The sequence below is a fragment of the Piliocolobus tephrosceles genome, chromosome 13 (assembly GCF_002776525.5).
Source record: "Piliocolobus tephrosceles isolate RC106 chromosome 13, ASM277652v3, whole genome shotgun sequence".
Taxonomy (NCBI): domain Eukaryota; kingdom Metazoa; phylum Chordata; class Mammalia; order Primates; family Cercopithecidae; genus Piliocolobus; species Piliocolobus tephrosceles.
The window spans coordinates 94299807-94312375 of NC_045446.1; positions in this window are offsets into that span (position 1 = coordinate 94299807).

Below are 12569 nucleotides of genomic sequence, written 5' to 3' on the forward strand. Positions count from 1 at the left end.
ACCCGCATTTTGGGGCCCTCAACTGCTTCTGATGTTTCTTCTCACTGAAAAAATAAAGTACAGTGTACACTAACCTTTTAGCCAAACACAGCATTGTCGGTAGAGACAGACCGAAAGCCTGCAGTTGTTTGTCATTGCTTTTGTTTAACAGCTGACACGGGTGTACTCTGGAGATGCTACCACGCTGCTTAGTAACCCTGAACACATTGCTGTTTCATTGTATTATTGGTATGTCATACCTTTTACTGTTAAGTGGTTATGTGTGAATAAGTGTGAAAAATGATTGCTTATCAGTGGCATACAAGCTTAGAGTCAGGAATGATAGTGGCACCAAACACAGATTGTCCACGTGGGTGGCTGTGATCGTGTCACCTTTGCTTTCTGATATTTCAATGTGCACAAACTTTGTTTTATGTGCAAAATTATTAAAAATATTTTATAAAACTACCTTCAGACTATGTGCATAAAATATCTATGAAACATAAATAAATTTCAAGTTTAGATAAGTCTCATTACCAAATATCTCATAATGTATAAGCAAATATATTCCAAAATCTGAAATCTGAAACACTTCTTGTCTGAAGCATTTAGTATAAGGGATGCTTCACCTGTAGTGGAAAATATATTTGGGTTTAAATGACCCTAGGAGTTTCAGTTTTCTCATATAAATGACAGCCTAGATGGAGGTGGTTCGTGGTATTGCTTAAGAATATCAGGGCTGGGTTATCTGCAGCTCTCTGTTTCTTTCCCTCATGGTGACTAAATGCCAGGGCAGCCTCAGCCGTTATGTTTGTGTTCGTGTCAGCATAAAGAGAGAGAGAAAAAAAACAAAGTGTGGTGCCAGTTTCAGGAGAGCAAAGTTGTCGTCTGAACCTTCCAGCCAACTTCCACATAGATTTCATTGGCTATAATTGGGGTCCATGGCAATACCAAAGCTCAGATGAGTCTGGAAAGGTTGGGTTTGACTTTTCAGTGTCTGCAGTTGAGGAAGGCAATGAAAAGGGGGTTGGGAGACTAGAGAGCCAAACTGTTGTGGCTGCCACAATGTTTACCACTGTCCCAAATTCTGATATAAGTTCAGCTGTCTTTCCTTTAAAACATACTGCCTTCCAACGTAAACAAGTCAACAAGAAAAAAACAGCTCCATTAAAAAGTGAGCAAATGGTAGGAAGAGACACTTCTCAAAAGAAAATACACAAGAGGCAAAGGAACATATGAAAACATGTTCAACATAATTAATCATCAGAAAAATGCAATTTAAAACCACACTGAGATACCATTTCACACCAGTCAGACTGGCTATTAATAGAAAGTAAAAAATAAAAGATATTGGCAAGCATGAAGTGAAATGGGAATGCTTATATACTGCTGTTGGGATGTAAGTTAGTTCATACCCTGTGGAAAGCAGTATGGCGATTTCTCAAAGAACCAGAAATAGAACTTTCATTCAACCCAGTGATCCCACTAGTAGATATCTAACCCAAAGGAAAATAAATGGTTCTGCTAAAAGATACCCGCACATATGAGTCAAAAAGACACAAACATATATGACTATATGTTTTTTATAGCCCTGTTCACTATATCAAAATCAGGGAACCAACCTAGGTGCCCATCAATGGTAGATGACTGGATAAAGGAAATGTGATACCCATATACCATGGAATATTACATGGCCTTAAAAAAGAATGAAATCATGTCCTTTGCAGCAACATGGATCTAGCTTGAGGCTATTATCCTAAGTGAATTGAAAAACAAATATAGCATGTTCTCACTTATACCAATGGGTACACGTGGACAGAAAGATGAAAACAATAGACACTGGGGACTCCAAATGGGGGGAGAAAAAGAGGGAGACAGGTGTTGAAAATCTGCTTATTGGCTTCTATGTTCACTATTTGGGTGATGGGTTCCGTAGAAGCCTAAACCATTAAACAATAATATATCCATGTAACAAACCTGCATGTACTTCCCAATCTAAAATTAAAAATATAAAATAAAACATGCTGCCTTCCAAAAGCATGGCAATTTTCTTTAAAAACTATAATAAATGATGAAGCAAAATAAAATTGTTGCTATCCAAAATAATTATTTTTTCCCTTAACATAAGTAATTATCTTCTATATTTTGAGTATAAATATGATTTAATGATTACATTTGAATTGGGATGGTGGTCTACGATACCAAGTATAAATTATGGCTGGAGATTATTCTTAGAGAAAGGTGTGTGGATATTTGGTGTGGCTGAATCTCCTGGTTAGTCACAGTCCTATTGTTTTTTCTTACTGAGTCCATAACCGGGTTCCTTTTGTCCATTTTCCTTGTCATTAAGTGTAGCTATATAAATATGTTCCCACTAGTGGGAGTTGCCCAGAAGTGTTGTGTACTGTTTCTCACATCACCTTTCCATGCAGATCTATCATAACTGCACAAGTGTTGCAGTAGACTTGATGGTGCTAAGAAACTGTGGGGCCACAGGTTTGAAGGAGCCATCTGCAAATAAGAAACACTGACACTGGCCTCCTAGGCGAGCAAGAATAAACATGCATTGTGTGAAGACTGAAGTTTGGGGTCTTCCAGTTAGAACATTTATAGCATTGCAGAAATGGATACATTAGGATAAGTATAGAACAATAAGAATAATTCGTTTGTAGTCAGATTTGTCCTCTGCCCAACTTTCTACAGGGTCATGAGCAGAGAGCAGCCCTCTACATCAAGACTGGTGGCACCTAGTCAAGTGGGACAGATTTTGAATATTCTTGACTAGCTCGGTCCATGGATAACTCTCAAGTCTGTCCCAGTGAATTGTTCTTTAACTCATGTTCATAAGAATTTAAATGTATTAATACATAGGTATAGTTCAATTTGATTTTCCAGGTCAGGAGCCAGACAGTCAAACCATGTGAATAGATGAAAACAAAACACTTTTATCAAACAAATGTACACAAGCATCTATTTGAAAAAATGCAAGTTTTGCAGTGTTTATGTTGCATTTCTTTTAATTTCCCAGGTGTTGTGGCTCTGCATTTCCTATAAAAATTGCATAATGGCTAGACATTTATGAGCCACTAGATCCCAGATTAAATACCATCGTGATAAAATGTTCCTGTCAATGTCTTTCTAAATAAGGCTACCTTGGCTGTCTTTAACAGGGCACATTATGCTCAGATTTATATTCTAGTTACTTGCTTTGGGGCTCGTCACTCCTCAACAGACTATTAGTTACTTGAGGACAGAAGCTTTATCTTATTCGTTTTTGTATTCTAACAACCTACAATAGTGCCAATACCCATGGCAGACATATAACAAACATGGCTGATTAAATGAATAAATAATTTAGAAATGAGGGCAAAGTATTACAACTCTGTATGTGATTTGAAGTTTTACTAAATAACAAATTGTTTTCCTATATCAGTTGAATTCAAGCTTCAAATACTGACGTTCAATAAAGGATTTTTATTCATTGATATAATAGCATAATAGCATAACTGAATTGATCATAAAGACAATGTGATCTGAAAAGAAAAAGTGAATAGGTGAGCCCGATTAGAATTCTTATGGGGATAAGATATGATGGTAGCAAGAAAATGAGCCTGTTACATGTTACTGCCTACGGTGATCGGTGCCCCAAACTGCCACAGTGGTTGCTTACTTCCCTTTGTTCTGACCTGGCCTCTTTGATTTTCCCTAGCATGGGGTACATATGAAGATGTACAAAGAAAAGGGAGATGTAAAAGTTTCAAAAGTCACTTGTCATGGTATTCAATAGCCTGCCCATCTGCCACTGCCTAACTTTGCAACTTCTATCTTCCAAGCTTGTCCAGGACCATCATTCCCGCACTCCCTACCCTTCTGTCTCTTAGAATTGTATGAGGTTTCTGAAGAGCATGGGCTTGTCCATTCTTCATCATGTGCATAAAATTTCTCTTCCCGGAATGCCCAACACCTGCTTGCTGATCCATTGAACTCCACCTTATTGTATAGGGTGTGGTTCACCTCTTCTCTGAATCTTTTCCTTGCTTGTCTCACTTCCAAAGTACAGTAGGTTGCTACTTGATGAACAATGCTGCAGTCTTTTCATACCCTTTATTACATTTGTCATATTCTATCTATAGGTATGTGTTTGTACGTGAGTATCTTTTATCTTACTATGTGTTCCCTGACTGTTAAGATTGTTTCGTACTTGGCATATCACTTGGTACATGTACTCTGTATAGAAAGGCAGTTCCACAAGTGGTGGGATGGCAAAAGAGTCTATTCAAAAACAGTCCTTGGGCAAGATGGACTGGAATGTGTCCCTGTGATGGTCACATAGATGTCTTCTAAGTAGAGACAACAATAATCAGGGTTGCATCAAAAAGTATATATTGTGTCTGGGCAAACTTCAGAAAGAGATTTAATAGTTCATGAAACTTCTCAAATGCTTTTATGTTTTCTAAAAATCCATTGAACAAAGCCACTTGGCATCACACCCAGAAGTCTTTGCTCACCTTTCAAATTAGAGTACTTCAGAAATAATTGCATGTATGATAAGGGCTGCTGTGATGAACTTGATTAGTTTTACTCTTTTAAAAACCTCTCATGTTTGTTTTTCCCTTGGATTTCCTGACAGCGTATGCTGGGGGGTGGTGGGGAGCGGGGAATGGGGTGTGGACTGCACAGGCCAAGGGGTTGCTGGCCTTATAAACTATCTGTTCTTATCACCTGCTTATTTTTTCTGCTATTAATCTTTACATCAGCAGGCTGCAATCTTCATTCTCCCCACTTCCCAGGGAGCTTTAAGAATACAGCCTCACATCCCACCTCCAAGGACCACAGCAGCCTAATCACTTTGCTATTGGCTGTGTTTTGAGTAGTTTGCACCTTGAAGGCAGCAGCAATTCCCACATGTCAGAGGGCCATCTGTATCTTTAGAGAAAACACTTTGAAATAGGGCTCTTCTGAAATTGGACATGGAAATGTGATCTATAAAGCATTGAGGATTTATCTTTTAGTAAGTTGGGTCTTATGAGCAGGATGAAACTAAAGGAATGAGAGACTTCTGTGTCAACACACCCTTTGATTTTACACTCTTCATAGACACATTATTTATAATGGGTTTATTACATATGTCTAATGTTCTTTGAAGTGTCCACATGCGTACACATGCATACAGACACTGTTCTTTATAAAAGAAAACAAAACCTAAATCCTAAAGACCAGGCAAATGGAAAGTGGAAAACAGATTTCTAGGTCAAAGTTAATTTTCCAGTGTTATATTGGGCACTTCTTGCTTGGCTCTGCTCTTATTTCCCTCCCTTAAGCATGTCCATATCCACACAAGGGGTTGGGGGGTGGGGAGTAGCTTCTGCAGGAGTTACTGGAGAGGAATCAGCTGAAGTGGGTGCACTGATTCATCTGGCCCAGCTGTGTTTGGTAATTGAGACCAGAACGTCGCACCAACATAGAAACGAGAAGTTTTTCTACTCATTTCACCTTTATTCACCTCTATGCTCTATCTATCTATCATCTGTGTCTGTCTGTCTTTCTGTCTATCTATCAATCTATTATCTGTCTGTCTTTCTATCTGTGCATAATCTATCTATCGCTCATGGACTATGTAGTCAGAAGATAGCACATTTTGTTTGGGGCCTGAAAAGTGATTTACCCAGGGTATGTGAGAATCTTGGACAACAAAGAAGTAAATATACCAATCTCACACACATTTCCCAGGCTGGATGAGAGAGAGAATTTTCTTCTTTTCTCAATTCTCCTTAGCCTAATGTTGAAGCTTATTCATTTTTGTGGCAAATTTAGTTTTTAGAATAATATAAATTCTGGGCACTTCATTGAAGTACATTTTTTTTACTGCTTGGCTATACAGAAAACTAAATGTCCAGGTTTGCAAGCTAGCTGTCCAGTCCCTCCATTGGATTGCTTTATTCTTTGGGTCTGATTTTGTGTTTGAATTTGCACCATGCTATAGATTCATAATTTATAAAATATACATTTGCAAGTCATTTCTGATGTTAACAGTTATATTTTCAATGTATAGACATATAGTTACGTATGGCTGGATGTGTGCATATTGTGTACATGTAGATATCAGTTTCACATTTTTATTTTTGGAACTTTCAAGTAGTTGAGTTTCTTCTGAATTAAGAATATTCTCAGTTATACTTTTGGTGAGATCTGTTTTTCTTTATAGTAATAAAACTCTTTCGTGATTCCCTATCACCCACAGAGTGAAAAGTCGTTTTTTTAGGACAGCAGAATAAGCCCCCTCCCACTCCTTCCCTTGTATGAAATCTGTGGTATACTACATTACTATTTTCTATGAACCTTTCCTGGGTCACTTAACGTGTTTACTACAGTGTACTTATTTATGTGATACTGTCCTCTCCTAGATTCTAATTTACTAGAGAGGCCCCTGTCCTTGTTTTCATATTCCCATTAGTATGATGATTGTCATATGGAAAGCGCTCAAATGAGGTTCACAAACTGAATTAAAACTCTTTCATGCATTCCCTTTGTTGGTTAAAACACAAATGATAGAAAAGCAACAGTGATATAATAATTTTTCATTTTATCTTAGATGTTAATACAGATGCTCCTTGACCTACAAACAGGTTATATCCTGAAAAGCCCATCGTAAGTTGAAATAGTGTAAGTAGGATATGAATTTAATACATCTAACTTACTGAACATCATAGTTTAGCCTAGCACCTACCTTAAATGTGCTCAGAACACATGCTTTAGCCCACAGTTGGGCAAAATTGTCAAATAAACACAAAGCCTATTTTATAATAAAGTGTTGAATATCTCATGTAATTTATTGAATACTGTACTGAAAGTAAAATACAGACTGGTAATATGGGTACTGAATGTATATCACTTTCATACCATTGTAAAGTCAAACCACTGTAACTTGAACCATCTTAAGTTGGTAATGACTGGCTATGAGAAATTAAGGTAAATGCTTTATAAGAACTAGCAGACCAGAAGATCATTGTCAAGCATGACATTCAGGATGAATTTCCTGATCACTGTAAAGCCAGACTAAGGTCAGTTCTTGCTCTGGAGCAAGTGTCTGGCTCTCACCATTTAAAAAGAACATCTAAAGCACCATGAGCAGAAGAACCTACTTTCAGAGCAAAATCAACAAATGTGGGTAGAAGTGAGGTGAGAGGGAAGGGATGGCGAGAACGAGCAGAGCATTTGAGCAGCCATTATTTGGTGAAATTTGAAGTTGTTTTTATTTTGAATTAAAATGTGGCATGATTTTGAACAGCAATAATGCCAAGCAGAACTATTCTGGATACTCATGATTTTACCCACACCTAGGAAATGCCACCAGGTGAGCCTCTTGGGGTTTTCTTTCTGGAATGTGTGTACTGAGGTTCCCCAGCAGGATAGATGCATTCAGATCTAATCTTCTATGTACTCTGACCTCAACCTGACCGAAAGAGAAGAGTCTTCTCATAGCTGGTAGGCAAAAGAAAATAGTTTAAAGTAAATTTTTATTTTCCAGTGATGGCTTTTTTATTTCATGTGCTCATTTGTTTTTATTATTTTTTCCATCCAGATGTCTCATTTTCTGCTGCAACTGCTTCCAGCTGTATCCCTCTGCAAATGGAAACAGAATGCTAGCAATAACCACTACCAAATGTATACATTCTTATGTCCAGGGTCCTAGAGTGTTGCAGAAATGTGTTTGGAAAATAATCCCTTTGAGGAATAGTAAATTATAGCTGACAGTCACAGAGCATTTGGGAGCGGGTGGGCTGGATGCAGTTGTTATGTTACAACTGTTTGGCACATTCACATCTTGTTTAATCCTCACAATACCATGATGAAATCACTATTTTTCCCATTTAACAGATGGAAAAGTTGAGTCACAGAGAAGTCAGGTAAATTGTACAAGACAGAGTTAAGGATAAGGGTTTCAAAACTAGGAAAGTCTAATATCAGAGCCTAAACTTTTACCCTATGTTATGTTGCTCCTGGTAGGAAATGCACAGGATGAAAGGGCAGAACATACAATGTTTCCTTCCTTCTTTCCTCCTCTTTTCTGTCAGGTTCCTCTCTTTTTCTCTCCCTCCCTCTTCTCTCCTAATTTTCTGTCCTTCTTTCTCTCCCTTCCCGGCTTTCTTTCATTCATTATCTTTAAAAAATATCTCATACATTTTCTTCTTTTAAGGAAGCTAATACCCTTGGAAAATGTAAAATGTGTGAAAAGAACTAACGTTCTTTTTTAGTGTGACAGACACCATGACAGACACTGTATATATTTTATCTTGGATATCCTTCACAACATTTAGTAACTGTTCTAAAGCCCAATTTATAGACAACCTGACACACAAAGGGATTATTTGCCAGGCTGCTTTGTCTTGGGCAGTGGATCTTACAGGTTATTGTTACACATAATCCTCAGGCAAAGAAGTGTCATCATGGATAGGCACACTGCAAAAATAATTTGAGCTTTAGATTTTATTATTGTAATTAACAGCTGAGGCTGTAACTCCTGAACACTGGAGACAAATTGGCAGGAGAAATAGCCACAGGAAGCAAAGTGTAAAAACATAGGAAAAATGATTCACAAAGTTTTCCCCAATTTGAAACATTTTATACACATTGTTTTTAACATTTACTTGTAGCTCCTAGACCTCTTTAGGCACAAACAATGAGCATTTCTTCATCCATTAAAATAGCTCTGTGAGTAGCTCATTATATGCTAGGCAGAAGCACTTTAACTGGATCCATCTCTTTAATTTACACCTGATGCAAATTCTAGGCCTCATTCCACTGCTCTCATATGAGAAAATACGTTCTAGCCTGTAAGAGAAGAGTGGATGTTTATTAGTGGGATACATGGCCCCAGTCTACAGAAGATGCACTGAAATGTAATATAACACAGAAGTGAAGATCAGGAAGGGGTGTAACACTGAAGTTTTTATTATAACAATATATTGAGAGCACAGTTCAATGCTGCAAGCAGATCAATAAAACCATGTTGGATCCAGTCTTAAGATGTATAGTCAAGTTTTTGTTTGTTACAGCTGTATAGCTTTAAATTAATTCAGATATCAGTCTGATATAACAAATTCCATTTCATTATGACTTGGTTACAGTTATTCTGTTCTATCATTATAAAGCTGGACTGTACAATTTGGTAGTCACTAGTCACACGCGGCTACTACTAACACTTGACAAGTAGCTTTCAGAACTGAGATGTTCTGTGAATGTAAATGCATGGTTGATATTGAAGACAGTATGAAAATAAAATTATAAGATTTATCATTAATAAGTTTTATGGTAAGTACAAGTTGAAGCAAATGGTATTTTGAATATCTCAGATTAAATCAAACATATTATTAAAGTCATTTTTCTTTCTTTTTTTCTTGTTTGACATGGCTACTAGATAATTTAAAATTACTTATGTGACTTACATTGTATTTCTCTTGGAAAACACTGCTCCAGATTTCCCTCTTTTCCTTTCCAGCTGTCTTAGAGATATTTTGAGTAATAGAATGTTATAAGATGTTGAGGATCAGTGGATCAATGCATCTTCATTTGGCTCATGGAAAATAATAAAAAAATTGCCCCACTAGTAGATGCAGTGTTTACTGTTTGTAGAAAACAGCAGACATTTCAACAAGGGTCTTGAATTTGACCTTTATATTCTAGAACGTGTGATTGAATGCACATTTAAACAGGTTTCAAATGCTGTATTTAAACATATTTCCATGTTTAAATAGGAATTATTTCAGAATAATTGTAAGAAAGTTCTAGAATATAATTTCAGATCAATCATAGATATTGAAATTGCAAGCAAAATGTTTATAAAAATATATTAGCAAATAGCTTTTTTAAAGGAACCAACATTTTCTGTGAGAACACAAAGGCATAAGAGTGATATAATGGACTCTGAGGACTCCGGGTGGGTTGGGAGGTGAATTAGAGGGATGTAGGGGGTTAAAAGACTACGTATCAGGTACAGTGTACACTGCTTGGGTGATGGGTGAACTAAAATCTCAAAAATCACCATGAAAGAATGTATCCACATAATCAAAAATCACCTCTACCCCCAAAACTATTGAAATACATTTTTTAAAAATAAACTTTTTGCATTTTTTCTATATTGTCTCTGGATTGTCAGCTTTTTCCTTTGGCTAGTTTCTCAGTTACAGAAGAAGTGACAGTTCTAGAAGTCATCTATGCTATAAGAAACCATTGGAAGAAAGGGAGTCATCTCTTCTTTGAATTTCCTTCTAAAAGCAAGAGAAAATTTGGCAGAATCTAGACAGTAGGCTTTCTCTCAGGTTTTATTGGTTGGAGTTGTGTCAAATGCTCGTTATTAAACCAGTCATTGCTAAGGGACAGGAGATAACCACAGTCAGCTCAGAAATGTCAGGACACTGTCACAGGATGCAATACGCCTACTCAGAAGCACATAGCCTTATGGAGGAGGGAAGATAACTGAACAAAGCATAGATAATTGAACATAGCATAGATAACTTCGCAAAGCAAAGGTAACTGAACAAAGCAGAGTACTGATTATTAGAAAGAAGGAGGCAGAGGTAGTGAAGTTGGATGTTGGGTAGATAAACCATAAGAGACTATTAAAACTACAGCTGAAACTTCTTCCACTAAACAGGCATTTTGAGTTTTATGTTCTGAATGCCATTCCTTGGAGTAAGTTAATTTCAGACAAATGGTTCCAGGGATAGAAAACTCCTGTTTTTATTCAATGAAGCACAATTTTTCAAGGACTCTGAAATCATCGTTTTTATAAAAATTAAATAGTTGTATGTGGATATATTTTAATAATTTTGAAATCAACCATTAAATACTATTCATAAAATTTTAAAACACCATGACATGACAGCATAAGAAACCCAATGCATTTCAAACAAGCAGGAAAGCTAGCAGATAAACTTGGTCCTTGGTTCCTTGCTTTACTTACTTATTGTTTGCATGGTAGTTAATGTATTTCTCACAGAGTTAAGTGACCCAGCAAATCAGTTCTGATCTTGTTTACTTGAAGATTTTGACTTTGTTTTACAAACTCTAACCATTTTTTTTCAGTTGTGTACACTGTGTTGTACAAATAAGTATTTGATCAATTATGAATTTGATCAGAAAATCAAATAATGTGAGAGTTGGAAAGTAGTTTAGAGGTGTTCAACCCCAAATCCTTTCATTTTACAGTTGATAAAAATGAGGTACAAGGAACACATAAGTACTTAGCAACATGCATTTACAAATTCAGTCATCATGTATTTAATAAGTGCCTGTGATACAAGGACTGCATTTTCACTGTTAAAAAGTATGACAAATATTATTATTAGAGTTTGCAGGTGGGTGGTGAGGAAAGACAGAAAATCAGTAGGAAGAATACAATTAGATAATTACCAAGTAAACGAAATAATAAAAACAGAAATAAAGAGCATAGAGTGTCAGATGGTCTCTCAGACCTCAAGGATAAGAAATACCAGAGCATGAGAAGGGACTGAAAGACAGCATTCTTGGCAGCAGTAACAACAAAACCAAAGACCAGAGGCCAGAAAAAGCTTGGTCTGTTTAATAAAACCACAGAAGTCAATATAACTTAAGGAAATAGAATGGTCAAGGTAGAGAAACATCTAAAGTAATGTCTGGAATGTAGTCTAGGGGAAGACAATGAAAAGCTATTAAAAGTATGTTTGTTTTAAGGTCATTCTAAGGACATTAGGGGTTTTAAACAGAAGAAGGAATCATCTGATTTAGATTTTTAAAAGATGTCTCTAGCATAGCTGCTATGTTGAAAATAGATTAAAGAGTGCCACCAGTAGAAATGAGATCACCTAGGAGGTTGTTGCGACAGTCCAGGTGAAAGGTCATGGTGACTTGGACTTGGACTAATTTGGTAGCTATGTAACTTATTTAAAAAAATGTTTAAAGTGGTTGCATTCAAGATGCTTTTAAAAGATAGAACCTACAGGACTTAGTGATGGCTTGTGTAAATGATTTAGGGAAAAAATGGCGGAGAAAAACCTGGGTTAGGGTTTTCCAGAATTACTAAGATGGATACATGGCATAGGAATCAGGGACATGGAAACATTTCCAATATTGAGAAGCCCCTGACAGAGCCAAGTGGAGATGAAAAGTAGTTGGTCGGACATATGTGTCCTCTGCAGTGATAGAGGGGAGGGCTCAGGCTATCCCCCTGAGAGATGTCTATCACAAAGACTGGAGAGAGAGGAGGCCAGGAAAGGAGACTAAAAGGAAGCCAATGTTGTAGAAAATACTAAGAAAGTGTGGTACCTGTGGAGCTAAGTAAAGAGTTTATTTCAAAAGGTGGGAATGTTGATCTAACAACATAAATGTTAGTTCTGATCAATTACAAGTCAATTTCAGTATAGTGAAAGATAGAAGCCAGGTTACAGTGGATTGAAAAAAAAAACATAGAAGTTGAGATATAAAGACAATATGTGAAGACAATTTTTTCCAAGATGTGTGACTGTTGACAAGAAGCAGAGAATAGTGGCCCTAATTGGAATGAATTGCTGAATCAAAAAAGTGAAAGAAACACATTTTACACCCAGTTCAGT